This window comes from Vombatus ursinus, unplaced genomic scaffold, assembly GCF_900497805.2.
Source record: "Vombatus ursinus unplaced genomic scaffold, bare-nosed wombat genome assembly UNPS02014959.1, whole genome shotgun sequence".
Classification (NCBI taxonomy): domain Eukaryota; kingdom Metazoa; phylum Chordata; class Mammalia; order Diprotodontia; family Vombatidae; genus Vombatus; species Vombatus ursinus.
Window position 1 is genome coordinate 14,461,251 of NW_020954737.1, and position 8,693 is coordinate 14,469,943.

Genomic DNA, 8,693 nt, shown 5'->3' on the forward strand with positions numbered 1-8,693 from the left:
TTGGTTTAAAGAATAGGCAGACTTTCACAAACTATATTACTCAGAGGAACAACTCTTTACCACTACGCAACTTGAGAAAAATGAAGAGAATAGAAGATCTCACTATGGTTATTGTTGCTGATTATGAAAAAATGTTTGATTCCTTAGAGCAAGAAGCTACCTTAAAGTCCCTCTCCCAACAAGGTTTCTCCCATTCATATATCGAAATCATCAAGAATCCTCGAAAGATACAACTGAGATAACCTATGTTATGATGCTCTGATCATAGACATCAAATGAAGCATATCCAAGCCCTAGCCCAGTCTGAACCCTGCAGCAGAAAATTAGGGCAGGGCACACGTACCCAAAGAGTCTTAAATTCTGTTTTTCTGAACCTGCAGAACTTTCTAGCTGGCTGAGAGTGTCTGAGTCCAGAAGAAACCTCTTGGAACCCCAACTAGATGGACGCTTACAGTTATGTCACTGAGACTCAAATCTAGGTCAGGAACTTGCAGAGCTCAGACCAAGATGGAAGCATTCAGACTTTGCCCCAGATCAGACTGCTTTGGGTGGCACTGACAGCTTGAAGGTCCCCTATCTCAGCGGTCCCTGAGATTCTTGAATAACATAATACTCAGTACTAGGAGAAAGTATCAGTAGAACAGGATCAAGATATTAACAACAACAACAACAACAACAATATTAACCAGACATTCACCCCAGAAGTGTCCAGAATCTTACCCTAATGAAAAGTCCAAAGTCACGAAGTAAGATCAGGAGAAGGATCAAATATAACAAGAATCTCATCATAAAGAGCTGAGTTGTACAAGACACTAGCCCTGAGGAAGAGAATGAATTCAAAACACATACAAGCAAAGCTTCAAAGAAAACTTGGACATAAGTTTAACTAGAATTTTGAGGATAAATGAAGCAGGAGGTTTTTTTTTTTAAAGAACTTAAATTATCTTATAAACTATATGAGATTATTAGAAGAAAGAAGTAGAAAAGAAATGAAAGTGCTAGAGGAAATAATTGAGAAAGAAATGAGAGCTATGGAAGAAAGAAATGGAAAGAGAATTAATGAGTTGGCTTGAGAGGTATAAAACCTTAGCCAAGCAATAGATTTCTTGAAAATTAGAATGGACCAAAAAGAAGTTAGCAAGATCATGAAACAATAAGAAACATTAAAACAACGTCAAAACACTGGAAAAATAGAAGAAAAATATAAGGTATTTCAGATAAAAAACAACTGTACCAGTAAACAGATCAAAGAAAGAGAATTTAAGGATCATTGAACTATCTGAAACTATAACCAGAAAATGAAAAGCATAGATATATTTTTAAAAATCATGAGAGGAAGCTGCCCAGACCTCTTAGAACCATTAGGCAAAGTGAAAATAGAAAGAATTCACCCATCAGCTCTTGGAAGAAATAGCAAAATTAAGACTCCCAGGAACATTATGGCCAAAATACAGAGCTTCCAGGACAAGGAAAAGGTAGTATAAGCAGCAAGAAAGAAAAAATTCAAGTACCATTTGAAAGACTTAAGAGTTCTTATCAATACAAAAACCAGCCTTAACTGTAGAGCACTCATAATGAAACACACTACCCACCTCCTGACAAAGAGATAATGGATTGAGAATGTAGATTGATACATATTTTTTTTGACATGGTCAATGTGGGGAATTGTTTTACTTGACTATGCATATTTGTTAGAGACTTTTAGTTCTTCCTTATTTTTCAGTGGGGATGGAGGAGGTGGGAGGGTGAGAAGTAAAAATTTTATTAATTGAAATAAATTAAATTTTAAAACTTTGATCTAGAAAGTCAAGAGGTCTGAATCAAAAGCAACTGTGAAGACAGGAAGGACAGGCCAGAGCAATATGAATGAGACCAATTCTTCTGATGCATCTTACAAACCCCACAGGTAGTGTGGCTGATAAGTTCACACAGTGTCTTAAAGAAATGGTACCCTGGCAGGCTTGTGCCCTGGTTTTGGGGAAGATCTAGGATGATTTGCTTTGATATGAGAGCTTGCATAATTTAAGAACTACATCAACAATTCTGGAAATTAAAGAATTTTCCAGTCCAAAGACCTGAAATAGTAACCTTTTCAACATGGGACACTAATACTCCCAAAGTGGACAGAATCTTGTCCCTTTTCTGTTACAAGTTAAGCTGTCATTTTGGGTTGGATTCCATCTCTACACCAAAGAGAAGCTGTCTATTTCACATTTAATAGCCTGAGCACTAACCCCAGTGGAAACATGCCCCATAAAAGTTTATGAGCTGCTGAAGCTTTTGCTCCATTCTATAGCATAAGACACACTTTGTGTGATCAGTGGCTCCCAGAATAACATATTGACTCTGCTGTTCGGAATCTTCATGCCCCCATAAAGATAAGCAGAAGTCAGCACATAGATAAACAGAACTCATGCTATACACTATATATTTATGGACTATGAATAAATAATCATCAAAGGCACGTTTTAGTTGCCTGGGTACTAGAGTAAATGACAGCAAAACCCAACGTAGATGGTCAATGACTCAGGTGACAGAGTACCATAATCTGACCTCAGGCACACAAATGAGTCTGAATGAAAATGGGATGCCAGTAAGGAAAGAACTTGCTTGGACATCACTTCCAGAGTAGTGTGGGAAAGCTGTGTTAAAAGACAAAAGAGTACTGGCTCTGGAGATAAATGATCTGTATTCAAATCCTGCCTCTGACATATACTACTTGGGTGAGCTTAGGCAAGTCACATAACCATCCTAGGCTTGAGTTTTCTCATTTATGAAATGAAGAGTTTGGGCTTCATGGCCTCTGAGGACCCTTCCAGTTCTAGGTCCATGATCCTGTGATCTAATGATAAGAATAAGAATAGGAAAAGCTAGCACTTATATAGTATTTATGGCAGCTAGGTGGTGCCCTGGTGCACAGAGTTCCAGGCCTGGAGTCAGGAAGACTAATCTTCCTAAGTTCAAATCTGGCCTCAGACACTTACTAGCTATGTGACCTAGAGCAAGTCACTGAACCCTGTTTGCCTCAGTTCCCTCATCTGTAAAATTATCTGGAAAAGGCAATGGCAAACCATTCCAGTATCTTTGCCAAGAAAATCCCAAAGAGTCAGAGACAATTGAAATGACTGAACAAGAACAAAACATGGTGCTTGTAATGTGCCAGGAACTGTGCTAAGCACTTTATAAATACTATCTCATTTGTTCCTCACAACCTCTCTAAGATGTGGGTGTTATCATCTCCATTTTACAATTAAGGAAACTGAGGCCAAGTCTGCCTCAGGTTAAATGGCTAATAAGTTTCTGAAGCCAGATTGAATTCAAGCCTTCCTGACTCTAGACTCAGTGCTCTATCCAATGTGCTGCCTTGCTATAGGAGCACTAAATTAATATTAATTCATCTTCTTTTCTTAAAAAAAAGTGCTAGATTTAGTACTCAGGAAATCTGATTTCTAGTCCTGTCTCTCAAATGATTCAGTGACTAGTCACTTAATAGGCCTCAGTTTCATCAACTAAAGCAAGGAACTTGGCTTATATAGATGATTGCTAATTCTCTATAAAGTTACCATTTTCTCTGGTTGTACATGTATCAACTACAGCATAAAGTTCACACCGTACATGAAAGTTACCAACATCAAAATTTACACAAAATGAAAATATGCATTTATTAATCAGCTTGTGTTATTCCAGGACAGAGTGTGTTATGCCATTTGCCAAGGCCCTTTTCACTCTAGAGATGGAATTTTTTTTTCTAATGACCACAAACCAAAAGGGAAAAAATAAATTAAATCAGAGACTTGTAAATTTTTCGAGTTGGAACAGAACATAGTGATCATCTGGTCCTACCTCCTGCTCACCGCAGGGATCCTTTCGATGACAGCCCTGACACATCAGCATAACTTAGTCATGCAGTTTCTGTTTGGACAATCCCAGAACGGAACAATTCTCATCAACTCTTGAGACAAAGCATTCTATAGAAATGTCAAATGTTTCCAATGGACAGAAAGTTCTTTTATGTATAGAACCAGAACCACCTCCTTGTAACTTCCGTGTGGTTCTACCTAAACAAATATAGTCTCCCATAAAAAGCCCATTAAGTATTTGGAGTTAACTGTTATGTCTACCCATAGTCTTCTCCTCTCTTGACTAAATACCTCCAGTTTCTTCATGTGTTCTTCATATGGCATAACCCTCAAACTCCTTCATTATCCTTAACATTGTCCTCTGTTGTGCTGTGTATCAGTACAGGTGTGCCAGTAGCCATAGGAAGAGGACCACGACTGACCACAGGGAAGGGAGGTAGGAATAAACATTTATTAAGCACCTACTATGTGCCAAGCACTGTGCTAAGTGCTTTATGAATATTATCTCGTTTGATCCTCACAACAACCCTGGGAGGTAGGTATTAGCATCATTTTGCATTTGAATTAACTAAGGCAAATAGAAGTTACGTTTCCCAGCATCACACAGCTAGGTGAGATTTGAACTAAGGTATTTGTATTCCAAGTGCTCATCACAGTTCTTAACACATAGAAAGGATGTAACAAATGCTTTTTCCTTTATCTATTTATTATACACTTAAAACAAGTGAAGCACCAGGTATGAACTTTAAGCCTTGAGCTACTTTCCCAAAATCTAAATAATGAAATAAGAATAAGTTGAAACCTCAGTCATTCAACCAGCTTTGTGTTCCAAGCTAAAAGACATGTCGGGCTTCTGCTTAGCTGTATGGAGAATAAGGATTAAAGGATGAGAATTGACAGGAAAAGTGAGTCTTACTTTTAGAAGTGAAGGGAGATAGAGACTACATACATAAATACAAATAGATTTTATAGGGCAAATAGCAGAATTTAATAAGATAATTGGTTGCTTTGAAAATATTTGCCTACTTGGCACTGACAGAAGGAGCCGACTCAACTTAGGAGTTTGCGTTTTAAATTGGATGACCGTGATCAGAGTCCATGGAGCGAAGTTGGAGGAAAGTACTACCATGAGGTTTTTTCCATGGTTCATCAATACAGAATCGAAGCCACTGAGATAAAAATGGCAAAGAGCTCCCTTATTCTCTTTCCTGCACAGACTGTGTCTACATAATTGAAGCAATGTATGAAACAATAAAATTTAGACTAAAAATCAGGAATCTCTTTAGGACAGCAACCATCAAAGTGTCCTACATGTCCTGATGCTATAGAAAAAGTTCCTCTTCTTTATTTTGAATTTGGCCTATGGTGGAGGACCAAGTTGCTTCTTATTTTAATCAAATTTGAGCCTAAGAGAGTTCCCTAGCTCTTAAAACTATTTTTTCTGAACATCCCAAAGCAGACCTACCTCTATGCTTCCAACAGTGAACAGAAATTAGGCCCATTGCTTTGAATCAAGTTTCATGTTATCCTTAATTTTCACACCACAAAAGATTAAAGATAATACCACTAATAAAGATATTTAAAAAGTGCTTTCTGAGAATGACCTGACAGCTGGTATTGTACTGTATAAAGACTTGGTGAAATAGCTTGGATAATTTATACTCATTAGTGGAGAATGCAGTAGATTAAAGGAAGCAAGGGTGAATAGTCTCTCATTTTTTATAAAACTTGCACAACCTTTTATTCACCTACTAAAGCCATTATTATGTAATAATAAAAAAGGAGGAGAGTTGCACATATAAACTCAAAGGAAGAGAGAGGGAGTAAGTACTCTAGGGGCTATTTTCTCTTGAGAGAAATGCAGTGTCATAGATTAAAGGTGGGAAGACAGCCATCATTTAAACAAGCCCACATCTCCAAAGGATATTTATTCACAGATTAATTAGAGTTGGAAATGGAAATGCTTCAGTTGGTGGGAACATTACAGTAGCCCTTTAAAGTGTGGTGGAGAAGATTAAAAGGAAACTCACTTACCCTTTCCTTATGATAGAGCACAGAGATCAAAAGGACCAATGTCAAATTGATAGCCCTAATGATTCCTCTCTCCTATTTAGCTCTTTATTCATTTCCAATGAGTTGGGGGGATGTGTACTAGACGACAAACTTGACTCCTAGGCTGTGGGAGGTGGCTTTTCATTTCATGAATATCCTTTTTCAGGCCAGTGGATTTACTTTTCCAAAGTTTTGGAAACTAATAAATTTTCACAAAGTTATAAATTCCACAGTTCCCTATCCCACAACTAATTCATATCCCTTTATTGTTGGAAATGATATATGGAGTCTGGAGCAGGGGATGTCATAAACTGATTGTTAGGGTTTAGTTGTTTTCAATCATGTCCAACTTTTTGTGACCCCATTTGGAGTTTTCTTGACAAAGAAATTGGAGTGGTTTGTCATTTCTCTGCATAGTTTGGGGATGGAGCAAAAAGGTATTTTATCCTCTTTTCTGTTACCTAAGGCATCTTAGTCCCCACCAAATCAAAACAAATGGAACCAGTTTGCTTGCTAGTAAAATTGTTGTCATTGTTCATGATCACCATCTGGATGGATGGAAATGAAAAGAGCATTAGACATGAAAAAGAATGAAGCAAATCCCTGAATAATCAAATAAAACATTAATGATCAAGAACACTTTCTGCAAAAAAATAACTAGCCTCAAAAATGGAGCAACAAAAGAGAATCACTTATATTTTCCAAAATTTAACTACTTACTAAGTACCTTTTATGTGCCAAGCACTGTTGGATGTGCTGAGCATGCAGACAAAAGAGAGACAGGTCCTGCTCTTGAGGAGCATGCATTTTAATGGGGCGGAGGGCTTATAAAATATATCCAAATAAACTAAAGTAGATTATCTATGAATTTATAACATTTATAAAAGATAATTAGAAAAAACAGATGTTGCTAATAATTTAGCATACTAATTTAGAGAGATTGGGAAAGGTCTGACGAAGGTCACACTTGGGCTATGCTATGAAGGAAAATAAGGATTCAATAAAGTTGAAACGAAAGAATTTGAAATTCAGGAAGTCTCATATTGGCATGAAAATAGAGAATTTTTCTCAAGTCTTATGTTCAGCAAATCTTACCTCCATATCTAGTTCACAAAAAGTATAGAGGAAAGTTGGCTGTCAGAGGAATTTAAACAGTATGTGTGGCCACCAGAATTTGGTCATACTGAAAAAAGATGAAGTTGGAACGTAAGTTCATAGATGCACTCCAGGGAAATGGGGTAGGCCCCCTGCAAATCCACTGAAGCTACCACTCAATTAGTTCCAGTATCAGATAGAATATAAAAGATGCATGAATAGAAGGTTATATTTTTTTCTTTATTCAATATTTCCCCCAATTACCTGTAAAGACAATTTTTAACATTTGTTTTTAAAAATTTTGAGTTCCAAATTCTCTTCCTCCCCTTTTTTATCCCCCCTCATTGAGAAGGCAAGCAATTTGATATAGGTTAAGCATTGCTGTCATGCAAAACACATTTCCATGTTAATCATGTTGTAAAAGAAAACATAGACAAAAAAGAAAGAAAAAGAAAGAAAGAAAAGTGTTTTTTTAAAGTATGCTTTGATCTGCATTCAGACTCTATCAGTTTTTTCCCCCCTCTGGAGATGAATAGCATTTTTCATCATAAGTCCTTCAGAATTATCTTGGATCATTGTATTGCTGCAGATAGCTGTTGTTCATAGTTGATTATCATGCAATATTGCTGTTACTGTGTACATGTTCTCCTGGTTCTGCTCATTTCACTTTGCATCAATTCACATATGTCCTTCCAGGTTTTTCTGAGAGCATCCTGTTTATTATTTCTTTTTTTTTTGGAATAAGTACAATTTTATTTGTATATTTGATGGGTATTAGTATCTTATTTTTATGTAGTTTTAACCTTTTAGCTGTGCACTTGATTTATTTTGAATATCCTGAAACTAGAAGCCAGGTTCAGGTAATTCAAATGCTTTTATGAGTACCTCATACTGTTTAGAACCAAGGTATGCTGCAGACATAGTCTGCAGCATCATGGGAAAGATCATCTTTCTAAAGACAGGTCGAGAGACTGTGATCCAGTAGGTCCAAATATTCCCTTTCTGTGGTAGTGGAGCCAAATTGTACCTGGCTGCCAGAGCACCATTTATTGGTATAGCCAAAACAACAGGGTAGAGACCCCCAATTATGAGACCAACCATTCCACCTCTTATAACAGTACAGGCTTCACAGCTTAGATCACCTGGACTCAAAGGTAAACTTACAACACTTGTAAGTCACGTAGGTTGACAAAAGTGGGAGAACAGCCATTGGTAAAGGTGATGTTTTGCGAGCATGTGTCACGTTTAAGATGCATCAGAGAAAACTGTTTGCTATTAGGCCACAAAAAGCTGCATTTAGTCCAACATAAGCTGGTCCAGTCATAAGTAAATTCTGATCTGATTTAGGAAGTTGTGCCACTTTTCTGGCTATGATTTCATTGATTCTTAAGCTTCTTTCCATATTTTCTTGGTTATGTTCCATCTTGAGGTCTGGTATTCTGATCCAGCAGTGAAGAAGTTGTGGAGCAGCCTCCACTGCAGCTCATGGGCAGTCTTCCTCTGGGCACCGCCATGTTTGCTCTTCATGTGACCTCTGCCCTGTTTGTTATTTCTTCTGGCACAATAATATTCCATCATAATCATATACCACAACTTGTCCAGCTATTCCCTAATTGATAGGCAGGCTCTCAATTTCCAAATTTTGTCACCACTAAAAGAGCTGCTATAAATACCCTTATACAAATA

The 8,693-nt window shown here is 37.2% G+C and overlaps 1 pseudogene; it reads right to left on the minus strand.

Moving 5' to 3' along the window:
- Positions 1-7,850: 7,850 nt before the first annotated feature.
- On the minus strand, positions 7,851-8,430 carry LOC114030372 (annotated as a pseudogene).
- Positions 8,431-8,693: the final 263 nt, after the last annotated feature.